At 41.8% G+C, this 27,429-nt stretch overlaps 1 long non-coding RNA gene across 1 annotated transcript; it reads right to left on the minus strand.

Annotated features, from left to right (window-relative positions):
- Nucleotides 1–1,620: 1,620 nt before the first annotated feature.
- On the minus strand, nucleotides 1,621–26,563 carry LOC143267271 (uncharacterized). Its single transcript, XR_013042233.1, has 4 exons — nucleotides 25,529–26,563; nucleotides 5,522–5,710; nucleotides 5,163–5,413; nucleotides 1,621–4,052 (listed from the first exon to the last, which is right to left on the minus strand). It is a non-coding gene; the product is annotated as an uncharacterized LOC143267271 (long non-coding RNA).
- Nucleotides 26,564–27,429: the final 866 nt, after the last annotated feature.

Genomic DNA, 27,429 nt, shown 5'->3' on the forward strand with positions numbered 1-27,429 from the left:
AAGCGCCTTGTGCTGCCTTGTAGAGTGTCTGAGGTTGGTGGCTGTCTGTCGGGACGCCCCGCCCCGTTGTTTCTGTTGGTCTGTCCAGCCTTCACTCTCCTCTCTTCTGGCTTAGGAGCATTCTGCTTCTGCTTGGTTGCCCTTCTCACTGAGCACAGGGCATTGTCACTGGGCAGCGAAGCCCTCTTATTCCAGTCTCACGGGCCAGGGAGAGATGTGAGACTCTAACTGGGTCAGGAAGATGCTTTCTCAGAATTGAACCCTTGAGTAGAGTGATCGGCTCTAAAGAACTGAAGGTTATACATTCCAAGGAGACAAGGAGCCTGTCACTCATACTCGATGCCCTTCCAGATCTGCTATTGCCACCTTCCCTTTGTCTCCTCGGGCAGCCTTATGTCATTCTACTGAATTTTCCACAACAGTCATCATGGATTATGTGTTGTACCTTGAAAGGAAAGATTGGAAGCAGTCACCTGTATTGCTGTGACCCATCTGCTTGTTACCGCCCTTTGAAATGGGACACACAAAACTTGGATCACAGTTTTGGGTCGGGGAAACAGCTCCACAGGTAGGGGAACATGCAAGAGGCTGTGAGTTTGAATCCACCCACATAAAGAGCCAGGCTTTGCCGTGAGCCTCTGTCAGCCAGCCTAGCCAAATGTTGGGCCTCTCTTCCAGTGAGGGACCTTGTCTGAAGGTCATAAGGCAAATAATGATAGAGGAAGACACCCAGGGCCCTGCTTTGGCCTCCACATGCATATTTCAGACAAGTGCACCTGCATGCTCACATGTATGCATCACATGGATACTACACACACTTCACACACATACACCGCTCCCCCATCACACTACACACACACTTCACACACTCATACCCTCCCCCAACACACACACACACACACACACACACACACACACACACACACACACACACATCTTCCCAGCATTTTCTGTTGGTCTGAATCATGTCTGGGGATCTTCAGGGATGCAGAACCTACACATTCCATGCTTTTTACGTGTGTGTATTTGACTTTGGGAGATGTGGTGGTTTGAACGAAAAGGCCCCCAAAGGGAGTGGCACTATTAGGAGGTGTAGCCTTGTTGGAGAGATGTGTCACTTTGGGGGCCGGGGCAGGCTTTGAGATCTTTTTTGCTCAAGTTTCCAGTGTAACTTTCAGTTGACTTCCTGTTGCCTGCAAGTTGCAGCGCCCTCAGCTCCAGGACCACATCTGCCTGCACGCGGCCACGCTCCCTGTCATGATAATGGTTGGAACCTCTGAAACCGAAAACAAGCCCCCTCAGTTAAATGTTTTCCTTGTAAGATTTGACGTGGTCACGGTGTCTCTTTACAGCAATAAAAAGCCTGACTAAGACAGGGGGTTGGGAGAAGATCTCTTTATGTAGCCCTAACTACCCTGGAACTCTCCACACGGCCTGAGCTGGCTGTAAGCCTTTGGTAGTCATGTTTCAGCCTTCTGACCTGGAATTATAGGCTTGCAAAACTATCCTCAGCTGTGGAGGTGTTTTTCTTTTTCTAAAGTCCCCCCCCCCTTCCAAGAAGCAAACGTAAGTTGGGCGTGGTAGCCCACACCTGCCCTGCCAGCACTGGACACGAAGAACACGGAGACCTGGTGCAAGTTAGAGGCCAGCCTGGTCTACTTAGCAAGACCATGTTTCAAAAACAAAAACAAAAACAAAAACCAAGCAAGCCAAAGAAAAGAACCAACACCCAAACAAAACAAACCTGTATTTTATTAAAATAAACTTGTCACCTGGGGGAGGTGGAGCCAAAGCTGGAGCTGGTGTCTCAGAGACAAGAGAGGTTAAAAATGCCGCAGTGATGGGACTAGAGGGCATTGGCAAAGAAAGTTCTCTTCCAACAATGTGGCTCCTTTTCTGCTCAGCACTCCCATGATATAGTAACAATTTGTTAAATACAGTTTAAAAAATGGGGCGGGGGGTGGGGGGCCTCTCAGGCCAGACTCTAGAAATATTGGAATGGCATCAAACCCTGAAATGACTTGAAGTCTGTCTGGCTTTAAGAATTGGTACCAAAAGCCATTTGCCTGTTTTATTTTTCATTTTTTAAGGGGGGAGCTACAAGGAATTGAATCCAGGGCCTTGTATAGTTTGAACAAAAATACTCTGTGCCTGAGCGGGAATCCCAGCCTTTTTGCTTTTTTTTTTCCAAGCTGTGCTAACTTTCCCAGGCTAGCCTTGAACACACTTTGTCACCCAGGCTGGCCTTGAACTTATAATATTCTTTCTTACCTCAGTCTCCTGAACATCTGGGATTTTAAGCACGTATCACCGTGCATAGTTCTTTGTTTATGAAGAGTATACATTTTCTGCTTTACAAAAATGCATTCCTATAGTACCTCTCAGAAGCCACTCATTGAGTAAGCTTATCAGTACAAACAGGGAATCAAACATAGACAATAGAGAACCATACTAGCCTAAGGGGCTGTCAGGGGAAAGGATTTTCTTCCAGAAACACTGAAATTCCTGATAGCTAAGGCTTTAAAGCAAGGACTGTGTTGTCCTGTTGTTATTCAAGAGACATTGGAAAATAAACCCAACAGCTTTTTGAATCAGACTTCTTTCAGTTTCTTCCCAGTTACTTCTTCAACCTTGAACATTGTAAAGTGTACTCATTCCTCTTCATATGGTCTCGCAAACCTTAGCATTCAGGATCCCTCCTTCCAGGTTAGCACCAGCTGGCTTGTGCTCCCACAGCTAGAAGCTGCCCATGTGTTCAGCACCAGCACAGTTTACCAGGAAACGGTGCAGGAAGCTGAAGCTGCCTGATGATTGTGACTGACTCATGAAAATGCATGGCGTTAGCAGAGTCTTCCTCTTGACCGCACTTTTCTCTCACATGGATTTCTCCTGTCTTACACATCTATAATAAAGCGTGTGGGCTTTCTCTAGGGGTGAAAGCAGAGGTGGCTGTTCGGAGTGAGGCAGAGTAAACATGGATTTAAATTGTAGGTCTAGGATTATGTTGAGAAGATACACAGAGTCTCTACGGTTTTCTTTCAAATCCATAAAATTGACATAAGACTACTGACTATCTCCTCGTGCAAAGGGATATTGTGATGGGAGAATGTAGCAATGTTTGCAATGACATCCCAGGAGGGGAGCTTTGTAGAACTCATAAGTGGCTATGGGCTTCGAGCACTCCTATTGCATGCATGACTTCTGGATAGATGGCAGGGGATGAATAGCGCTGGATGTCGGTGGTGTAAATCCCACCTCTGGGAACATAAATGCTTACATGTCTGCTACTGAGGAGACATTTGGAAGGTCTTCATTTCCCATGAGGTTTTTGTGTATGTGCTTTGTTTTTAAAATGATGTCTTTTATATATGTAACCCAGGCTGACCTTAGACTCCAGATCTGCCTACCTCAGCTTCCTCAGTGCTGGATAGATGAGCGCCAACCCCCACATCTGGCTTCCTGAGTTCTCCGATAGTGGCTAAGTTTCTGCCAAGTTTGAGTCTGCTCACTGCTGGTATTCTGTATGTACCATTTTCTTTGCTCTGCCCGAGCATCCTTCTCTTTCCTCCTCTTCCTTCTTATGGCTGTCTCCTGCTCCACTTGGGGATGTACCTGTTTTAGAAAAGACTTTCTAGAAATGAAGGAGTTGAGTAACACTGTTGAGCAGCCCTTGGCCCAGATTTGGCTTTTAAAGATCTTTGGGGAGATTGAGCCTTGCCAGCTGGGTTGGATTTCTTCCGTTCTTCTCTGCCTCAGTCATGGTCCATGCCGTCTTTTCATTTGTTTTGTGGTATCATAGGTCATATATTTCCTTGTTCCTTCCTAATTTGCTATCCCAGAATGTGGAAACGTCACATGGTAATGTAAGGTTATGCTGTCACTAGAGTGTCAAGTGCCAAGTCCTCTGCCTGGCACAATGTAGACACTCAATAATTCTGATGTATGAATAAAGTTAAGTTTCTCTTCAGAAAAAAAATCACGAGTTGCAAATGATATGCAAAGTTCAAAGTGGAGCTGCTGCAAGTCCTTTGCTCTCGACTGGGGAGTGGAAACTGAAATGAGCAGAATATGGATTTGTCATGATAATTATCATTTGCTATATTCATGGACTTTGATGAATGCTATTTAATATTCCCGACCTGCTAAGCACATGGCATGTTTCAATAGAGAAAACAGACTCCCCAAAGGCTCCTGTTGGTCCTGAGCTGTAACTCACTAAGCAGGCATTTGAAGCCCACTGGACTCCACATCTTGCTCTGCCCAACTCCCTGGGATGTCTTCTCTCCTTGTCTACCTGGCCAGACATGGAATTTGGTCCTGCCTCCTTTCAGTGGCACTTGTTTTTCTCTAGACTGAAAGCTTTTGATCTGTACGCCTTCTTTGATGGCTGACATTGTTTTCTGTCTTGAGTCACCAGCTTTGTATTTCAGTCTCTTTAGCAGCCTAGCCTGTCTGCAGCCCATGGCTCCAGTCTCTGGCCTCCTCCTACTCCTCATCTGCACTGAGATTAGCCACACTGTTGGCTTCAGTCCTTGCAAGCTTTATCCGTTTGTTTCTGCCTGATGTTCTCTTCCCTCTCCCACCCTTTAACTCTGCATTTAGCTCATCTGCATTCTTTAAGGCTCCTATCAAACGTTACCTTGATCTCTGAATAGCCTGCAGGATGTGAACTTCCCTGTGTATTCTTCTCACCTAATCTTTTAGGGTCCAAGTACTTAGCCTCTTTCTTGTTTTTCCTTCTTCTGGGATGTGATGCTCAGTAAATATTTGTTAGAATGCATTGGATCTCTGCTGCCACTCTGCTGCTTAAACCCCTTGGATGTGTTTGTTACTCTTGATAACTCAGGGCAAACATCTTACTGTCCCTTACAAAGCCCCTCCCCATCCCTTCATGCTGACTTTTCTGAGTTCACTCACCTATTTCTCTTCACTCCCCTCTACTCCAACTACTCAGGCCTCGTTGGTAGCAAGCAAGCTCCTGCCTCAGGACCTTTATGTGAGCTATGCTTTCCTCTAGACCCTGTTCCTCATCTTCCTTTAGGTGTTTCCTTCTTTCTGTCTTGCCCTCTGAGATTGTAAAAGGCTCCCCCTGCCAATCTACCGGAACTATGACACTTTCCTACAAATACTCCCCATCGGGTACCCTCTGGGGCTTTACTTACTGTCTCCCTCTCTGCATCAAACTGATGTGTAAAGTTCATTAGGGCATGAAGATCTTTGGGGAGATGGAGACTTCCTCTCTCTGCTGCCTCCCGCTTCGTTCTTGGGTCCCAGGATGCTGTCTCACAGGGATGTGTGCATTAAGTACCGAATGAAAGGCTGCATCATCCCCTCTGGTATGCTCCCCTGCTCTTCTTGGCCTCTCAAGTCCCAGCAAGCCTCCACTGAGTCTCTCAGCAAAGAAGGAGAAGACCTAAAGGTAGACGGTAAATACAGCCCCTTGAAAAGTGTGCTAGACTCCTGCCATGGAACTGTAGATACCTGGGGACTCTGAGAGGAAACCGACCCCTGAGAAACTTACTGCTGAGCTGTAGCCTTTCATTGATGCTGATGCTGAATCTAAGAATTAAACCAAACACTGTCTTCTCCTCCTTCCTGTCTCTCTCCTCTCCCGACTCATGGCTTCTGTCTCAGGCTGAGGAGTCAGTGTCTCAAAGTAGGGCAGTTCTAGCAATCCCTGAGCCGTGAAAGCCTTTGACTTGTCTCCAGTCTTAAGAAAGAAAATCAGAAAGCAACCAGAAAGAATTGGAGAGGTTGAATTGATTTGGCCTTTCCAACTTTATGTACCCAAAGCAAAAGCTGCAGTTTAGGGGTTATGATGATGAATATGGCTCTTGTCTTTCTTTCTTATATATAAATAATACACACACACACACACACACACACACACACACACACACACACACACACGGTTCTGCTGTGTAGCCCAGACTTACCTCACACTTAAGCCCCTCCCTCCCATGCCTACTGGAGATGGGGTTACATGTGGGAACTGCCATTCCCAGAATGTGCAGCTGTACCATAGGTTACAGGATGTGAATGGTGTCTGCCTCTGCGCTGAGTTCGGTGATTCCACCACATTTATCAGGTTTCTGAGGACTGGGCGTGTGCCTGCTTCTGTGTTTAAGAAGCCCCTCTTGAGTACATAGCAGCCCTCTTCCTGAGGAAGCCCAGGACCTCAGCACTCTTCTTGGTCTTGTGAGGCCCTTTTCTGAAGCGCTCTTCTCAGGAGCCTGTCTGCTCTTTGTCCACCCTCCCCTCCAGGGGTGGGCACCAGCATATGGGAAGCAGAACTCAACACAATTCGTTGAAAATAATGTGAAAATTATGTGTTTCCCCCTGTTCATTAGAGCTTTGGGATGCTAACTTCTCTTTGACCTAAATATGAGTTATATCCTAACTCCATAATATGCATGAAATGTCTCATTTCCATTTTCTAAAGAAATACAGTTTTAAAACAAAGTCAGTAGAATGTGTACTTATTAATTATCCTGATGCTTCTGTCACAGACAGATGTTAGCATAATCTAGACACCTCATAGGTGCTCCAGTTAGGGACCACATAAAAATTCTGTTATTTCTGAGGCTTAAAAAAAATCTAACTTTCTGGGAAACAAACAAACACAATCAACCTTTTGTTCATCATAAATGACCCTTAAACCAATATGTGCTCAGTCTGGCTTCAGAATTTGCTTCTGCTCAGCACTTAGACTGATCAGTTTTCAGAAATTGTAGGAGAAGAAAATAAATTCTGTCTCCAAATGATGTTTATAATCTCATATCTAAATTAAAACATGTCGATTCCACAGCAATAGTCACTATGGAAATAGAAACATATAGGCCTCGATTCTAAATCAAGAGAGTGTTTAGCTGGATGGTATATATTTTCCATCATGTTTTTAAAAAATCTGTTACAGTGTATGCATTTTCAAAGACTTGGATTTGATAAGCCTTTAAGAAACAGTACATGTGCGGGTCAGAGTAGAGTGAAACATACTTTGTGTGGTTTCAAATGGGCTTGTGACATATTTTCCTATTAATGAAAGCTATGTTGAATTGTTAGAATTACTGTAAGATTTTTTAAAAATGAAACAAAACATCTATGAAATAAGTCCATGGAAGCTTCCATAACAAGGAACTATGCCCAACTACCTCCACTCAGATTCTTCTAAAATTCAAATGTTGTATTAAGAATACTGGCAAGTATAGAATGGATTCCAGAGTTTAAATAGAATTGCCACTCACATCTCAATTTACACGTAATTATCAAGCTTAATTTAGCTTTAGAAACTGCTTAAAAATATATTTGCCAGTCCAAAAAAATTGTTAGCTTAAAAAAGTCAGGCAATAATAGAAGTAATTTATTCTAATGTTACAGCATGCAAAAGGATTTTAAACTTATTTAGAAGTTTTAGAAGATAGAAAGGGCCTTTTTTCCCTATTCAGAAGAATAAATAAAAACGTCTTTATCCTTCCAGACACCACCCCAGCAATACCCCCTCAACCAGTACATGCATGCCTACTGTGTGCCAGGCAATGTTCTGAAATCTAATGTCACTCTCCAGATCACAGAAAACAAACATATGCTGTGATCATTTTGCCTTAAAGATCACAAGCTAAGCATATAACTCTTTTACATAAAATATATCATTATTCTCATTTAAAAATGGCAAACTTCCTTTCTTTCAAAGAGCTCAGATGTTTTCAGAGTCAAACACATCATCTTCACATCACCCTTCTGATGATGGAAACTGAGTCAGTCCCACCTTTTCTTTGTCTAGGTATGTTTTCTAAAAATTAGAAATGGAAAGAAGATAAAGTGATACAGCCAGGATGATACATCCTTGCCCACTAAGTGTTCATTGATGGTAAAACGAGAGGGTCTCGTTCTCTTTATGGTAAAAAGCTCTTTTGCCAAATGTAGTCCCCCTCCCCTTCCAGATATGAAATGGAATTCTTGTCTCCCTGCTGATATATCCAACCTCAGAGTCATCTGCTTGTATACTCCATTCAGGACCATGTTGTGAAATACATAGATCAGCCCAGTTAGGGGATGTGTCCAGAACTTTAGGCATTTGAAAGCCTTTCTAAGAGTACAACTTGTCTCATAATTAACCAGAATCTGAAGATCTTTCTTGGTAGCAGCTGACGTCTTCTAGTCATGCCTCCAAATGCAGTGGGGACAATGATGTGTGGATCTGAGATGTGTGACGGTTCCTCTCCTTTCCTGCTAAGGGGGAAACTGAGGCACAGTCATCTGCATTTCTTGCTTTTTTCTGTTCAACCCTTTTCAGTGTAGTAACTCCAAGTTTTCAGACATTTGCACATCCTATCAAGTCTTGCATGATTTAATGTCAATGATGAGCTGTTTCAGGAGGGGTGTCACACTTATCTGCTGTCAGTGTTACAAATTACTTATAAATGATAGATTGGGAGGTTCACCTGAAATTCTGTCCAGAAAATGTAACACTGAGAGCTCTTAGCTGCAAGCAGCTTGCAAAGGGCTGACAAGCCAACATTGAATGTCGAGGAATATTATTTTAAAGTGTGTTACTTTTGTTTATGTTGCATTTAACTCTGTGAAGCTGTGTTACTGTGCCTGTCTAAGACACCTGATGGTCTACTAAAGATCTGAACGGTCAGTAGCAAGGCAGGAGAAAGGATAGGTGGGCCTGGCAGGCAGAGATAATATATAGAAGGAGAAATCTTAGAGAAAGATGAAGTAGCCAGAGAAGGAAGTGGACTTCAGGGGCCAGCCACCCAGCTACCCAGCTACACAGCCCCGGAGGTCAAAGATAGACAGGATAAGTTAAGTAAAGCTGGCTAGGAACAAGCCAAGCTAAGGCCAGACATTTATAATTAGAAATAAGTCTCTATGTGTGATTTATTTGGGAGCTGGGTGGTGGGTCCCCTCCAAAACCAAAACCAAACAACAACAATTGAGTATTTAGCATTTTAATAAACCATGAGCAGGTGATGGGGGGTAGGGGTGTAGGAGAGGGCCTCAAGTCTGATGCTCCTTGGTCTACAGTTTCCTTTGAGGCTAAAGAAAGTACCTCAGGCCCAGCCTCATCTACAGTGTCAACAATGTCCAGGTGAGCAAAAAGTTTCCATCTCTTTGGGGCTGGAGACCTTTTCCCAGAAGTGATCTTGACTGACTTATTTCACTCCTGCCTTATGATCAGAGTTGTGTCACATGTTCATTCTAAAGCCAATCAATGATGAGAAGGAGATTAGCGTGATTGGTTTAGGTCAACAGCATATCTGGTTACTAGAAGGGTGGCACCACTCTCTTGAAGGTACAGCAGTTTTTAAAAGATGACACCTGATGGAAATCAAGCTACACTGAAGAAAAGAGTATGGAGGAGTGATGTAAATGACAGGACACAGCCAAAGGTGTCTGCTGCACAAGGTCCAGGGAAGGGACACAAGGGCCTTAAGTTGAGACATCACGAGGGTAGCCAGAGTTGATGGATGTCTTCCCAGAGATTAGCCAAAGAAGGACAGGGACATACAGTCTCAGATGGTAACCTTCAAAGTTTATCTATTCTGGCATAAAAAAAAAACATAGTTTTATTTAATGTTGGAAATTTCCACTTAGTACAAAAATAGAAATTGTCTTAATTTTTTTCATGTATGCAGCCAACTTGCTTTGTAAATTAGCCACTACAAGTAACAACAAAAATTAAGCGCTTAACATTCTTTGTGTCTAAAGTTCAAAACATTATCAGTGGAGAAAATTAATTAGCCAAAGTCATCTATATAAACTTTGTAATTTGTTTTCCTTTAAGTTTGATTTGACATTTAGATTAAACTCAGATTTTGGGGAAAATGTTTTTGATGCTACTTGGCATGCCTTTGAAATACATTATGTGTTGCTGCAGAATTTACACAATCAACATTTAGATGTCACCAGAGAGACATACATCCTTGCACTGTGACAGACATTAGCAGGCACTCCCGAAGTAGCAGCAGCTATTCACATTGAACTTCAAGAGGCAACCGAGGAAATGTCAAGAAGCATTGCATTTTTGGAAGTCGGAAGCACAGGCGACTCAGGCTTTCCATTTGGAAGTTGCATTCAAGTGACCAGCAGCAGGATTCCATATATACAGAGAAGAGAGGGAAGCCAGTGGCTTGCTCCATTCATTACATGCTTAGTGACCACCAGCCCACCTTTGGCACATCCTCATTTAGATCACTCCCTTCTATTATTTAGTTTAAAAAAATTGAACTGAATTTTGAACTTTGGTTTTGTGTGTGTGGAAGAGTCTCCTCTATCCTAGGGTGGTTTTCTCCTTGCTGTGGAACCTAATCAAGCACTTTGAACTTCTTTTCTTCCCAGCCCCACCCTCTCAGTGCCGGGATTACACGCACGTGCCACCACATAGGTAGGTTTATGCTGTTCTGCAGACTGAACAGCATGCATAATAGGCAAGCATGCTACTTACTGAGCGGTGTTCCCCAGCTCTTAATGTTTTTATTGTGAAAAAAACCCAAACACACAGAACAGTAGAGAAAACAGCACACCTAGCATCGGTAATTTGGAAAGCCAAAGTGCTACCAAATCTGAATCCTCTCTGGGTGCTTACAGGATGTCACTGTGGACAGTTCTATACCTACTCTTACATGGTACATGGTCACATAGACACACCTGCACACTTAGCAGGTATATGAGAGGCAGAGATACATTTTCTTATTTAGATATGGGTGCATAATGAGTAAGCTATTTATATGTAAATATTGTAAAATAAAAACAAGGCTGGAGCCCTGGTCATCTGAGGCATTTCTTGTGCAGGTTTCCAGCTTGAGTCTTGAACCCTTGCCTGCCCACCCCCAGAAACAGTAGTAAGGTCCTGACTGACTGCCTTGGCTCTGGCTTTTCACCGAAACAGCAGCTGTTCATTGATACATCATAAAGCAAGTTCAAAATATTCCTTGATTTTGCCCCAGCATGCTGCTGCTGTGTCTTTCAGTTTTGCGATGACTTTCCACTCATTTGGAGCACTGCATGTGGCTGCCTTTGAAATTCAGTTTTCACTTCAAATTATAGAATTTGAATTATGTCTTTTAAAAGCTATAGGCTTTTTCTTTAAATACAATTACAACATAATTTAGTATCATCACTTACAAAACCAGTAAGCTTATAAGGTTATGTGATAGTAAATCCATATATTCCAACTCCCCTACTCAATTAAAAACAATCACCTTTCTATAATTTTTTTCTTTGAAACAAAATGTGTTTTATGTGTCTTTACATCTCCCTTTGGTGTGTGATGTGAGTGTTGTGGTTTTGTGTGTGTGTGTGTGTGTGTGTGTGTGTGTGTGTGTGTGTGTACATGCCCATGTGATACATACCAGAGCAGGACATTGAATGTCTTCCTTTATGACTCTCTACCTCATTGCCTTGAGACAGGGTTTCTTGAACCGGAAGCTCAGGGTCAGCTAAGCTGGTTGGCAGCACATCCTCAGGATCCGCCTATCTCCACCCCACATGCTGGTGTTACAGGCTTGTGTGGCTGTGCAGCTGTGTGGATTTGACATGGAGCTGAGGAACTGAAGGTGGACCCTCATGCTTTGCAGTGCAGAAGCTCCTTGTCATTGAGCTATCTCCCCAGCTCTCCACAGTGTGATATGTCTTTATTTATTTTGGTGCTGAGAAGTGAACTCAGGTCTTTGTACTCAAGCATTCTATCACTGCATTACAGCCTCAGCCCTGAAATTCATTCAAATGTTTTGAGTTGGCATACATAACGAGTTTCATTATGACCTTTTCATTCATGTACAGCATTGTACTTTTTTCATATTGACTTCTCCCCTTGAAGTACATTTTTAAATTAAAAAAAATGTATTATTGTATATATGTGTGTATACATGCTGCGTGTGTTATTGCAGGCATGTGTGTGCCACAGTATGTATGTGGAGGGCATAGGATGACATTGTGGCATCAGTTATCTCCTTTTGCATTTATGTGGTGTGTGTGCGTGTGCGTGTGCGTGTGTGCATGCGTGCGTGCGTGCGTGTGTGTGTGTGTGTGTGTGTGTGTGTGTGTGTCCTAGGTTGTCAGTCTGCATCTCAAGCTCTTTACCCAGGGGGCCATGTCACCTGCCCCACACTCGGGTCTTATGTGAGTTGCCGCCAAACACACATCAAAATGTCATGACCAAGGAGACTCATGAGTGTGGCTTAGGCAGTAAGGAGCTGACTTTACTAGTCAGGAGTTTCTTGTTTTCAATTTGCTTTTTTATTTATTCTTTGTGTCTTTCACATCATGCCTCCAGATCCCACCCATCTCCCTCTCCACCCCAAAATAAAACAAAATAAAATTTAAGAGAAAAAGAGAAAAAAAGAAAAGAAAAAGAAAAAAAGGAAGAAGGAGTAAATATGGTCATGGAAGCTGCTGTGTGACCCAGTAAGTTACGCAGTAAACCCCTTTATCTATACATTTTTACATGCAGGCATTTATGAAAAAGAATCATTGGTCTGATCTGAGGCCCCGGGTCTCTGCTGCACTATCGACACTGGGTCCTCACTGGGACTCTTCCTGGACATCTCCTTGCTGCCCTGTGTTGTGGAGATTCTGCAGCCCTGATTCCACAGGACTGACCCCTACACACACACACACACACACACGCACACGCACACGCACACGCACATGTGTGCTCCAGCAGATCATAGATAGGTTGGATGTTGGGGTGGGCCAACACATAACCCTGGTTTTGGGCCTGGGTACATGCAGGGTTGGTCAGTCCATCAGCTCTCCCCTGTCTTCAGTCAGGAGTTTCTATACATGCAAAAAAAAAAAAAAGAAACAGTAACATCAAACCTTTGCTGGAGAGCTAGCTTCAGCTGTTGTGAGCACACACTGCTCCTAAGACAGCGGTTTTCAACCTTCCGAATGCTGTGACCCTTTAACACAGCTCCTCATGTTGTGGTGACCCCAACCATAAAACTATTTTGTTGCTACTCAATAATTGTAATTTTGCTACTTTTATGAGTCATAACATAAATATCTGTGTTTTCTGATTGTCTTAGGCAAACCCTGTGAGTCACGACCTACAGGTTGAGAACTGTCCTAAGAGGATTCAAATTTAGTTTCTAATACCCACATGGAATCTCATAACAGCCTGTAACTCCAGCTCAAGGGAATCCAGCACCCATTTCTGTCCTCCCAGAAACCATAACCACACATGAGACACGAATTCACACACACACACACACACACACACACACACACACACACACACACACATCACATTCACATACACACCACATTCACATACATACACACTACATTCACACATGCACACACACACCACATTCACATACATACACACTACATTCACACACACACACCACATTCACACACACCAAATTCACATACATACACACTACATTCACACACACACCACATTCACATACATACACACTACATTCACACACACCACATACACACTACATTCACACACACACACCACATACACACTACATTCACACACACCACATTTACATACATACACACTACATTCACACACATACACACACACCACATACACACTACATTCACACACACACCACATTCACACACACACCACATTCACACACACACACACACACACACACACACACACACACACACACACACACCACACTCACATAGGCGAAAAACCCAGAAGTCATGCTGGAGAAACGGTTTGTGGTTCAGAGCAATTTCTGCTCTGGCAGACAACCTGGGTTCTGTTCCTAGCACTCATGGGGGCCGCTTTTTGTACACTGTGAAAACTTGCCAGTCAGATTGGTTTAAAGAAAGCTAAATGTCCAATAGCTAGGCAGGATTTTCAGGGCAGAGAGGATGCTGGGAAGAAGGGCAGAGATGCAGGGAGTCACCAGCCAGATGGAGAGGAAGCAGGATGGGAGCACAGAGTAAAGGTGACCACGCCACTTAGAAGAACGTAGATTAAAAGATATGAGTTAATTTAAGGTATAAGAACTAGTTAGGAGCAAGCTTAAACCATTGGCCGAACTTGCATAATTAATAAGAAGTCTCCATGTGGTTATTTAGGAGCTAACTGCTAGGACAGGAAAAAAAAAAAAAAAAACACCTATAAATGGCGCCCAACATCTGGCCACATATAGCTACACAAGACCCGAGAAAGCTTTAAAAAAGAGTCTAAACACACAAAGACAGAGCCACACACTGCTTCCTGCTCTTGTGTCTCTCACGTAGCCGTGGTTCAGAGACACACCGGCAGCTGCCTGTGTGCTTGAGTGGCCAATGTGCCATGGACTAAGCCACAGGGTAGTTGAAGGTTTTGCTCATGCAGACATGTTACAGACATGTTGCTCATGCAGAAAAGGTTACAGACACACAGTAAAAAAGGTTACAGAACACAGCAGGTTCAGATGGAAACAAACAAACAAACAAACAAAAACAACCCACTAAATGGGTAACAGTGTGTTTGACAATGTGTGTGGCCTTAAGGAAAAAATAAATAATTTACAAACAACAAAGTAAAGAGAGAATAAAGTAATTTAAAAAAATAAGCCACGTAAGGATGGAAAATACATAGGGAGTCTAGATCCTATATGGTGTCTTGTTAACTTTGAATTTTTTAAATGTGAATATACAAAAAACAATAGCTCCTGAGAAACATTAGATTGTAGAATCTGCTAAATTAAGCAAACCTATATATTTTTAAAATGTCTTAACTTCAAAATCGAAGTTGGAGAATATGTTATGTTGGGGGAAAGGTTATGCTTTTGTTTTCACAGGAAATGAAAGGCTGTGGATTCCTTCCAGATTAATGGAGATAAGATTTGGCCAGGGGAGACCTCCTGAGTATCTTGGTTACAGACATGGGGGAGGAAGCCAAAAAAGACTACAGGACAGGTGATACGTAAGCTGATCCTTTGACACAGAAATAGCTCTGAGACTGGATGAGACATGATAAATTTTGTTGGCTACAGAGTCCCCATGACTCCTTATTACATGCCATCCTCTCATATGGCATGGATTGAGATTTATATTGCAATTTGATTATGGAGTCCAAAAAGACTTATAAAGTTGACAAATGGCTTTTACCTGCTCAAATGTAAAATAAAAAATCATCTTTAACTGACTTGTGCACATTGCCCATTCCATACTTGTGTTGATGTAGATATGTGTGTTACCTTTGGAAGTGTATGTGTTTTCAGAGCAAGGAGATCAAACACCAATGAAAATGGGTGGCCCAGGTGATCCAGCAGCTCAGAGTGCCTCTGTTGCAGTTTCCTCAGAGCTCTGCATCCAGAACAGCTTCAAGGCCAATGGTTGAGATGGTCCAGCCTCTCAGACTACTCCAGCCAGGACTTTAGGTACGTCTTGCACTTCCTCACTGCACAGAAACTGGACAACAAATAATACAACTAACTCTCCCAGGACTCGACCATTATCCCAATTTTCTCAGGGACCCCTAAAGATGCCGGCACCCACAGAAAACAGCAAGCAGTCTAGAGAACACAATGCCCACATCCCCAAGAGGTGGGATGAATGGCTTTTGGTCATTCGATGGGTTATAGACATTTGTAATCATTTAGGAGGGTTGGATACAAGTTGTTATTGGTCATGGTCAGTAAAAAAGCTAAAAAAGGGGGTTAGATTCAAGGATCTCTTTCTGAAGGATAAAAAGGGTATAAAAATGTATAGTATAAAAATGATGAGATAAAGGGGTAGATTGTTGGGTTTACTTTTGAACAACCACTAGTTTCAGATATTTTACATTGGTATGGTTTTTTGTATATTGATACAAATTTAAGGTTATTTTTGTTATACTATATATGTTTCTATTCTTGTTTAAGGTATTGTACCTATGCAGCTAATTTAAAAAGGTTATGTAAAGTTTTAGTCTTTGAAAGCTATTTAGGATAATAAATACAGGTTAATAGTCTATCAAACTTATAGCCACGTTAGGTAAGTTTTCAAGGTCATACAGAGATATATTTTACACAGATAGGTGATCTTCAAACACTTCAAAGATCTACAGAATATGGCATTTAAAATGTTTTAATAACATAAGGCTTTTCACACAGTGAGACATGTATGCTACTGGCAGTACCAATTCACTTCAAAAAAGGACGATGGGCATCAAAGAACCTCCATATGGAGTTTTCTTTCTTTATGGCAAAAACTAGCCATTTGGGCAAGAAACTACCCTTGTCTCAACTGCTGATAGTATGCTGTCCAAACCAGACCAGCAAGACACAAAGAAAAGTTACTGCCGAACTTTGCTAAGACAGGGTAGAATAGTCCTTCAAAAATTCCTGCTTCACAGAAAAGTCTGTCAGATATTCTAGGCCTGTAGGCCAAAGATGGATGTTCCAACATTGCAGAGGAAACTTGGGTGACTGTCCAGGCAGCCAGATGTTTCTGTCATTTTTTTTTCTTTCAGTTTTGGAAGTTGCTTGCTCTGCCCTTCCTGTTAACTAAGGCAATATTATATCCTTCTGGGGTCTTTGATGAAGTTGAAGACTAGATAGTCATAGTTACAGTTTTCCTTAGTTAAGATATAAGGTAAAGTAGGTACAGAGCTCTGTACTCATCAAGATAAAATAAATAATTGAGTATTTTCTCTAAATATGCCAAATACAAATGGACTGGGCATTATAAATGTAATTTTTGCCTGCTAATTGCTCTTATTGTTTATAGTTTTATCATGTTAGAGTTAAGATCTTTCCCTTTTATACTCAAAAGGAGAAATATTGTGGAATAATCTTTTTGTACACTGTGAAGAGTTGTCACTTGGATTGATTTCATAAAAAGCTAAATGTCCAATAGCTAGGCAGGATTTTCGGGGCAGAGAGGATGCTGGGAAGAAGGGCAGAGATGCAGGGAGTCGCCAGCCAGATGGAGAGGAAGCAGGATGGGAGCACAGAGTAAAGGTGACCACGCCACTTAGAAGAACGTAGATTAAAAGATATGAGTTAATTTAAGGTATAAGAACTAGTTAGGAGCAAGCTTAAGCCATTGGATGAGCTTTAATAATTAATAAATAAGAAGTCTTTGTGTGGTTATTTGGGAGCTAGCAGGATGGGACAAAGAAATCCACCTACAGAGACTCCTGCCAGAGAGGTGGGTAGGCTGACTACAGATCTGCTCCTCTTCCTCTGTTCCTCCAGATACAATCCTCCAGTCTCACCCCACATCTGCAACAAACAACAGAACACCTGCTGCAACCTTCCCTTTCCCCTGCCCCCCATTTTCTGTGAATCCCACAGATCTTCCCTGCTAACATCCCTCCCCCAACTTGCTGCTTTATCCCAGCCCTAATCTCAGCAGGGCCCTGCTAACCCACAAGCTACTCCTGACAGGGGAGGAAGAGACTGACTGCAGACTTTCACCCCCTTTCTGCTTCTCCAGATCCAATACCCCTAGCAAAACACTTGCTGTAGTCTCTCTTTCCTCACTGACCCCATCCCAAATTGATCAGAGTGATCATCTCCTCCAACCTTCCTTCCTCCAACACATGCCTTTATCCAAGCCTCTGACACCAGCAGACATTCCCTGGGAACACACCAGCTAAGCAGGCCAGAGAAACAGATGCCTAGATGCCAATGTAAAAACATAATAACAACCAGGACAAAATGTTTCCACTAGAGCCTAGCAACCCTATACCACAGCAGGCCCTGAATATTCCAACATAGCCAAAGCAGAGGAAAAAGACCTTAAAACAGCCTGTGTAAAAAAAAATGATAGAGGTCCTTAAAGAGGAAATGAATAAATTCCCTTAAGAAATCCAGAAAAACACATACAAACAGTGGAAGGAAATGAATGAAACTGCTCAAGACCTGAAAACAGAAATAGAATCAATAAAGAAAACCCAAACTGAGGGAATTCTGGAAATGAAAAATTTAGGAATTCAAACATATGCAAGCTACACCAACAGAATACAAGAGATGGAAGAGAATCTCAGGCATTGAAAATACAATAGAAGAAATGGATACATTGACCAAAGAAAATATTAAGTCTAAAAACTCCTACCATAAAACATCCAGGAAATCTGGGACACTATGAAAAGGCCAATTCTAAGAATAATAGGAACAGAGGAAGGAGAAGAAAACCAGATCAAAGGCCCAGAAAATGTTTTCAATAAAATGATAGAAGAAAATTTTTCTCACCTGAAGAAGGAGATGCCTTTAAAGGTATAAGAAGTATACAGAACATCAGATATATTGGACGAGTTAAAAATGTTCCCTTAGCACATATAGTCAAAACGCTAAACATGCAAAACAAAGAAAGAATATTAAAAACTGCAAGGGAAAAAGAGAAAGTAACATATAAAGGCAGACCCATTAGAATAATACTGAACTTCTCAATGGAGACTCTAAAACCCAGAAGGGCCTAGACAGATATGCTGCACACTTGAAGTGATCACAGATGTCAGCACAGACTATTATACCCAGCAAAACTTTCAGTCACCAAAGATTTAGGAAAATAAGACATTCCAAAATAAAACCAAGTTTAAACAATATTTATCTATAAATCTAGCCCTAAAGAAAGTACTAGAAGGAAAACTCCAACTGAAAGAGGTTAACTACAATTATGAAAACACAGAAAATAATCTCATACCAGAAAAATCAACAGAAGGGAAGCACACACACACCACCACTACCACCACCACCACTGTCAACATCAACAAAATAACAGGAATCAATAATCATTGGTCATTGATATCTCTCAACATCACTGGTCTTTTTTGTTTGTTTGTTTGTTTTGTTTTGTTTTTGGTTTTTGTTTTTGTTTTTCTGGAGCTGAGGACCTAATCAGGGCCCTGAGCTAATCCCCAACCCCAACATCAATGGTCTTAATTCCCCAATAAAAAGACAGAGACTAACAGAATGGATGCAAAAACAGGATTCATCCTTCTGCTGTATCCAATAAACACACCTCAACATCAAGGACAGCCATCATCTCAGGGTAAAGGGTTGGAAAAAGATGTTCCAAACAGATAGACCTAAGTGGCAAGCTGGCATAGCCATTTTAATATCTAACAAAGTAGACTTCAAACCAAAAGTAATCAGAAGAGATAGGGAAGGATACTACGTACTCATCAAAGGAAAAATCCACCAAGAGGACATTCCAATTCTTAACATCTATGTCCCAAACACTAGGACAACCAACTCATAAAAGAAGCATGACTATAGCTTGTAGGCCAAAGTTTCTGTCTGTCTTGCTAGCAGCTCCCAAATAAACACAGTGAGGCTCATATTAATTATAAATTCTTGGACGATAGCTCAGGTTTATTACTAACTAGCTCTTACAACCTAAATTAACCAATTTCTATTAATCTATGTGCTGCCTTGAGGCTCGTGGCATTTACCTCTCTGGCATTTTTTGTTACTTTCTGTCTGTCTGGTGACTCCTCTCACTCTGCTCTCCTTCTCCCCAGAGTCTTCTGTGTCTGGCTGTTCCTCCTATACTTCCTGTCTATCTACTGCCCAGTCAGCTTTTTATTAAACCAATCTGAGTGACAAATCTTCACAGTGTACAAAAGGATTATTCCACAGCAATAGCTTAAATCATATTTTGATCCTAACACACCAATAATGGGAGACTTCAATACCCCACTCTCATCAATAGACAGGTCATCTAGACAAAACACTAAACAGAGAAATGCTGGAGCTAACAGACATTATGAAATAAATGGACCTAACAGATATCTGCACAGCATTTCACCCAAACACAAAAGAATATACCTTCTTCTTTGTAGATTATGGAACTTTCTCTAACATTGATGACATACCCAGTCTCAACAGATACAAGAAAATTGAAATAACTCCCTGTGTCCTATCAGAACGTCACAGATTAAAGCTGGATATCAACTACAGAAACAAAAGAAAGCAAAGCCTGCAAACTCCTGGAAACCGAACAACTCACCACTGAATAAAAAATAGATCAAGACAGAAAATAAGAAATAAACTAAAGAATTTCTAGAATTGAATGAAAATAAATACACAACAGACCCAAACTTACAGGACACAATGAAGGTGGTTCTTAGATGCAAGTCCTACATAAAAAAATGAAAACAAACAAACAAACAAAAACTGGAGAGACCTCATTCTAGCAACTTAACAACACACCTGAAAGCTCTAGAACAAAAAGAAGAAATCACACCCCAAAGGAAAAAGTGGCAAGAAATAAACTCAGAGCTGAAATCAATAAAATAGAAACAAAGAAAACAGTACAAAGAATCAATAAAACAAAGAGTTGTTTCTTTGAGAAAAATCAATAAATTGACAAACCATTATACAAGTTAACTATAAAGCATAGAAAGAATATCCAAATATCCAAAATCAGAAATGAAAAGGGGAGACAGCAGAAATCAAGGAAATACAGAGAATCATAAGGACATACTTTAGAAATCTGTACTCCACCAAATTTGAAAATCTAAAAGAAATGGATAATTTTCTTGATAAGTACCACTTATTATAGTTAAGTCAAGATCAGATAAACAATTTAAATGTACCTATAACCCCTAAGGAAATAGAAGCAGTCATTTAAAATCTCCCAAACAACAACAAGAGCAAAAAAATCCCAGGGCCAGATGGTTTGAACAAAAAATTCTACCAGACTTACAAAGAGTTAATGCCAATACTCCTCAAATTATTCCACAAAATAGAAACAGAAGGAACATTTCCCAGTTCATTTTGTGAGGCCATATTCACCCTGATACCCAAACCACATAAAAACCAAGCAAATAAAAAGAATTACAGACCGACCAATTTCCCTTATGAACATAAATGCAAAAATATTCAATAAAATACTTGCAAAGCAAATCCAAGAACCCATCAAAAAGGACACCCACCATGATCAAGTAAGCTTCATCCCAGAAATGCAGGGATGGTTCAACATATGAAAATCTGTCAATGTAATCCATCATATAAACAAACTGAAAGACAAAAACACAATCACCTCATTAGATGCTGAAAAAGCCTTTGACAAAATCCAACAACCCTTCACGATAAAAGTACTGGAGAGATTAAGGATTCCAAGGACATACCTAAACATAATAAGGGCAGTTTACAGCAAGCTGATAGCCAATATCAAATTAAATGGAGAGAAACTAAATGCAATTCCACTAAAATCAGGAACAAGAAAAGGTTATTCACTCTCTCCATATTTATTCAACTTAGAACTTGAAGCCTTCGAGCAGTAAGGTAACTGAAGGAGATCAAGAAATACAAACTAGAAAGGAATAAATTAAAGTATCTCTATTTGCAGATATGATAGTACACATAAGTGAGCATAAAAATTCCACATGGGAACTCCTACAGCTGATAAACACATTCAACAAAGTAGCTGGATACAAGGTTAACTCACAAATATCCATAGCTTTCCTATACACAAATGACAAATGGACTGAGAAAGATATCAGGAAAATGACACCCTTGACAATAGCCTCAACTAATATAAAATATCTTAGGATAACTCCTATCAAGAAAGTGAAAAATCTCTATGATAAAAACTTGAGACATTGAAGAGAGAAATGGAAGAAGATATCAGAAAATGGAAAGATCTCCCATGCTCATGGACCCATAAGATTAATATAGTAAAAATGGCTATCCTACCAAAAGCAATATATAACTTCAATGCATTCCTCATCAAAATTCCAACACAATTCTTCATAGATCTTTAAAAGACAATTTTCAGTTTCATATGAAAACACAAAAACCTCAGGAGAGCTTAAACAATTCAGAATAATAAAAGAACTACTGGAAGTATCACTGTCTCTGATTTCAAACTGTACTTCAGAGCTTTAGTAATAAAAACAGCATGGTACTGGCACAAAAATGGACACATTGCTCAGTGAAATAAATTGAAGACCCAGGCATAAATCCACACATCTGTGGACACCTGATTTTTGAAAAAGCCAGAAATACACACTGGAAAAAGGACAGCATCTCCAACAAATTATGCTAGTCAAATTGGATGACTACATATAGAAGAATGCAAATAGATCTATACTTATTACCCTGCACAAAACTCAAGTCCAGCCGGGGCGGTGGTGGTGCACGCCTTTAATCCCAGCACTCGGGAGGCAGAGGCAGGCGGATCTCTGTGAGTTCGAGGCCGGCCTGGTCTACCAAGTGAGTTCCAGGAAAGGCGCAAAGCTACACAAAGAAACCCTGTCTCGAAAAAAACAAAAAACAAAACAAAAAAAAAACCCCAAAAAACAAAAAAAACTCAAGTCCAAATGGATCAAAGCCCTCAATGTAAAATCAGACACACTGAGCCTAATAGAAGAGAAAGTGGGGGATAGCCTTGAACACATTGGTACAGAAGACTTTTGGAAGAGAATACTGTTAGTGGAGACACTGAGATCTACAATTAATAAAGGGGACTTCATGAAACTGAAAAGCTTTTGTAAGGCAAAGGACACCATCATTCAGTCAAAGTGGTAGGCTACAGAATGGGAAAATATTTTTACCAACTCTACATCTGATAGAGGACTAATATCCAAAATATATAAAGAATTCAAGAAACTAGGTATCAAAAAAACAAACAATCCATTCAAAAATGGGGCACAGATCTAAACAGAATTCTCAATAGAGGAAACTCAAAAGACTGAGAAACACTTAAAGAAATGTTCAGATATAGAGGAAGGGACTAGGAGGGAAACATGGGTTTCCCTCAAAGAGGGAAATAGAATAGATTTTCTGGGTGGACTGGAGGCAGGGGGAGGGGAGAGGGGAGAGCTGGCTGATGTGGGGGAGTATGGGGAGAGATAGTTCGAACTGAGGGGCACTTGAGGGGCAGTGTGGAAATCCAGTGTAGTGGAGACTTCCTAAAATATATGAAGGTGATCCTAATTAAGTCTCCAAATAATGGGCGAGACAGTACTGACTGACCATCTCTTGTCACAAAAAGAAGTGTCTGGTACCGGGACTGGGTTATATCCAATTGAGTTGTTGGCCAAAGGGGTCCCATGGAGATTTCTAAACAATCCAGGCTGTTACCAAGTCAAAAATTTGCTCTCCACAAAGTGACTGCAAACACCCATTGCTGAAGACAACACCCACACAACTCATTGAACATGGAGAGGTTGAGCTGTTGCCCACATAGAACCTTCACCCCTACATTCTAGTGTTTTTGTATGGGAAGGTACTCTGCAGGCTACTGAAATGTAAACGCCAACCGGGACACAAACCATTTGATCTACAATGCTGTCCTGTCTGCAAAAGCTGCTAGGGCAACGGTGGCCCAAAGCTTGTGGGAGTGACCAGCCCATGTCTGTTTGACTTACGGCCCGCTCCACAAGAGAGCCAGAGACTAGATAGCCCAGAGACTGGGGCAAAACCAAACACTACTAGTCTAAAAAGAGAAAGAGTAATGATAAGATGACTCCTAATGATATTATGCTATGCTGTACTCTTAGATGAGTGCTTTATTCAGTCATTATCAGAGAAGCTTTTAGCAGATAGGAACAAATACAGAGACCCACAAGCCAGACATCACACACACACACACACACACACACACACACACACACACACACACACACACTCAATGGGATGGGACCTTAGAATACACAGTTCTAATGGGATGTCTTCATCAAATCCCTCCCTTCAAAGCTCAGAGAACCCTGCAGAAGAGAAGATGGAAAGAGTGTGAGCGCCAGACTGGATGGAGGACACTGGAGACCAAGTCTCTCCAAGGCACCTGAGCAAAGCTAATATGAAGTCACAGACACTGAGGCAGAAGCACAGGGCTGACGTGGAGTGATCAGGTCCTGAGCCTATACATTACAGCTTTCAGCTGAGCACTTGGATGACACTGATGAGTGTGAGAACAAGTGAGTCTCTGATTCTTGTGCCTTCTCTTGGACTCCTTTCCTTTTTGTTGATTTTCCATGTCCAACTTCTACATGATGGTTTTTGTTTTATCTTATACTTTATTTTGTCATGTTTGGTTGTTCTTAGAAGCCTGTTCTTTTCTAATAAGAAGAGAGAGAGAGAGAGAGAGAGAGAGAGAGAGAGAGAGAGAGAGAGAGAGAAGAAAGAAAGAAAGAAAGAAAGAAAGAAAGAAAGAAAGAAAGAAAGAAAGAAAGAAAGAAAGAAAGAAAGGGAGTGGATCCAGATAGGAGGGGAGGCAGGAACTGGGAAGAGTAGAGGGAGCAGAAATTAACCAGGATATATATTGTATGAGAAAAGAATCTATTTTCAATAAAGGGGAGAAATCTAATTTTTTAAAACTGATTCTGCTGAGCATTAGAGTTTCCAGTGGTGGGAATAAAAGGTGTGCAAGCTCTGGAAAAAAGAAAAAGAAAAAAAAGAAAAGAAAACTTGGAGTTGCACCTTTCTAGGCACAAGAGTTTTGTATCTGCTGCTCCATTTGTCAAAAATTATTTCCTCCTCTACTGCCAGCTCTCCTGGTTTTTCCTTTTCTTCTTTTAAATTCAATCTCTTCTTTCTTAACTTTTTTTCTTTTGGGCTAGGATTTCACATCGTACCACAGGCTGACCTGGACCTCAGGGTTATCCTTCTGCCTCAGCTTCCCAATGGCAAGGAGTGCAGGCATGAGCCACTACCTCCAGATTTCAATCTTCTTTCTTAGCAAAACCTTCTTTGACCTCCATAAGTTACATTCCTCCACTATACTCTAAGCCATCAACATATGTATTGCTTCTTCTAATATATTCATTACCTATAATAAAGTTTAATTCATAAATTACACAAAATGAGGCTGACAACAAAATGTAATAACAAAATAAGCCATAATAGGATATAATAAAGGTTGTGAAATGTCTGTTTGTACCATATTCCACCTTGTGATGAAGTGAGATGTTACACTTTGCACATGAGGTACAATGAGGTAAATGGTGTAGCCATGCTGACCATGTCTGTAAATGGTGTGGACATGCTGACCATGTCTGTAAATGGTGTGGGCATGCTGACCGTGTCTGTAAATGGTGTGGACATGCTGACCGTGTCTGTAACTGGTGTGGGCATGCTGACCATGTTTGGCTATGCTGTAAGGAACACCTGCATATCACACTGCAATGACATGTCAGTCACCTGACAATCAAACAGGTTCCTACGTAGTACATACAACTATGGATATTCTGGACATGAGGATGATTGACAGCTCAGGTGGAATGGAATGAGGTGATATGAGATTTCAATATTCTCTTCAAAATAGCAAATCATTAAAAACTATAAATTGTTTGTTTCTAAGGCAGTGGTTCTCAACTTTCCTAATGCTGTGACCTAACCCCCAACCATAAAATTATTTTTGTTGCTACTTCATAACTGTAATTTTGCTACTGTTATGAATCGTAATGTAAATATCTGTGTTTTCAGATGGTCTTAGGTGACCCCTGTGAAAGGGTTGCTCAGCCCCAGGTGGGTCATGACCCACAGGTTAAGAACAAATGTTCTAGGGTTTTTCATGTAATAGTTCTTGACTGTTGTCCAGTGAAATTGTGGAAAATAAAACTGCAGGTGTCTGGGAACTACTGTGCTACACAGTTATCCTTCAAAGGGGCGGTACCTACCTGTATTTGTCCCAGGAGCATATGAAAGGCCATTTCCCCATCTACTAAGCAATGCTTGATGTTACACTTTGTCCATTTTTCTTAATGTGATGAGGAAAACGATATCTGGAGCTCATTTCCATTTTCCTGGATGTTTCCAAGATTCAGCACCCTTTCTCACCTTGTTTGGCTGCTGGGGCATCTTCTGTGTGGTTTTGTGTGGATCGGGTACACATAACCATATGGGTGTGCACGTGCAGGCCAGAGGACAGTCCCGGTGTCATTCTTCAGGAGTTTTCTCCTTGTCTTTTCAGATGTGAGCTCTTGCTAGCTTTGAACTCACCAAGTAGACTAGGCTGAGTAGCTCCAAGTAGATCCACCTGTCCCTCACCAGTGCTCTGATTTACAAGCAAACCCTACCACACCTGAATTTTTATTTATGTGGTGGGAATCAAACTCAGGTCCTCAGCGGCTGTACAACAGGCCCTTTACTGGTGGATCCATCTTCCCAGCTTCTGCCACTCTCTGCTGGGGTCCAGCTCACCTGCTTCCTTCTTGGGCTGGACCATTGCTGTAACTTCTTGGTTTTCACTCCTTTTGGCTCTCTGATATTTCTCTTCAGTTTTTTCCTGTGTAATTTATCTAAAATATAGTTAGTGAGTACCCTTAGTATGCTAGACAGTGGAGGGGCCAATACAGTCTTCCCTATCCCGGAGCTTGCGATTCAGAAGGAGAAACAGACAATGTAGTGTAAATGGGCACACACTAGAGTGCCATGCAGTGTGAACACACTGCAGGGAAATGATAGCATTCTAGGGTAGAAGGTTGGGGTGCTTCAGAGGAGGCCATCAAAGAAGACCTGCACTAACAGACCTGAGGGGAGGCCTGCACTAACAGACCTGAGGGGAGGCCTGCACTAACAGACCTGAGGGGAGGCCTGCACTAACGGACCTGAGGGGAGGCCGGGCCTGCTGTGCAGCAGAATTAGCACTCACAGTGGTGCTAAGATAAGGAGGGAGGCATGGGAAGAAAGCAGCTGTGGCTAGAGCTCAGAGGTCAAGGTGCAGAGTGGTGGAAAAATCACCGGGGGGGGGGGGGGGGGGCGGGGGGGGCGGGGGTGTGTGTGGATTCCAGGGTGTCTACTTCAGTTGATAGAGAAGACTAAAGGGAGATGACCTGAGCTCCGGCTTGGCAGTGTTTACTGGAGACGTTGACTAGGTTGCTATGAGTTAAGTAGACACTGGGCTCATGGGGAAAATGAGAAGGCGGATATTCTGGGGAGGCGTTCCCCTCCACAACTAGATGAAAACTACGACTAGATGCCATTACTAAAAACACTGGGCAGAAGGGAGTAGGGTCAAGAGCTGAGCTACGATGTGCTGGGACATTTAGGAGGCGTTAGGCTGAGGAACTGTCCAGGTTCTAGAAGTCCATGAAGAAACATCTCAACAAGGAAGGGCGGCTCTGTAAACGCTGCTGAGGAATAGAGAAAAAGGAGTGATTAGGATGGACATTGTAGTGAGTAAGACCACATTTTGGTGGCCTCCGTTGGAGCATGTCAGCGAAGATAGAATGAGGAAGAAGTAGAGTCCCCGTTTGTTGAAGTCGGCGTCAGAGGAGGATGTCAGTGTCACTACCGGCCATTTTGAAATGGGAAGTCTCTTGGCCACTTTTCACTCTTCTCATTTCATGAATGTTTCATGCAGGGTTTTCCTCTTTTCTTTCCCAGCTTCCTTCTTCCCCAACCCACTCATACCTGTTTTCCAGGCTGAGTTGCAACTCTTGCTGGTCTGCCTGCCTGCCTTCCTTCCTTCCTTCCAAATAGGAATGAATGCCAGACAGTCTTATTATGTAGCTCAGGCTAGGCTTAAATTTCTGATCTTCCTGCCTCATCCTCGCAAGTGCTAGGATTAAGGTATGCA

The sequence above is a fragment of the Peromyscus maniculatus genome, chromosome 9 (assembly GCF_049852395.1).
Source record: "Peromyscus maniculatus bairdii isolate BWxNUB_F1_BW_parent chromosome 9, HU_Pman_BW_mat_3.1, whole genome shotgun sequence".
Lineage (NCBI taxonomy): Eukaryota > Metazoa > Chordata > Mammalia > Rodentia > Cricetidae > Peromyscus > Peromyscus maniculatus.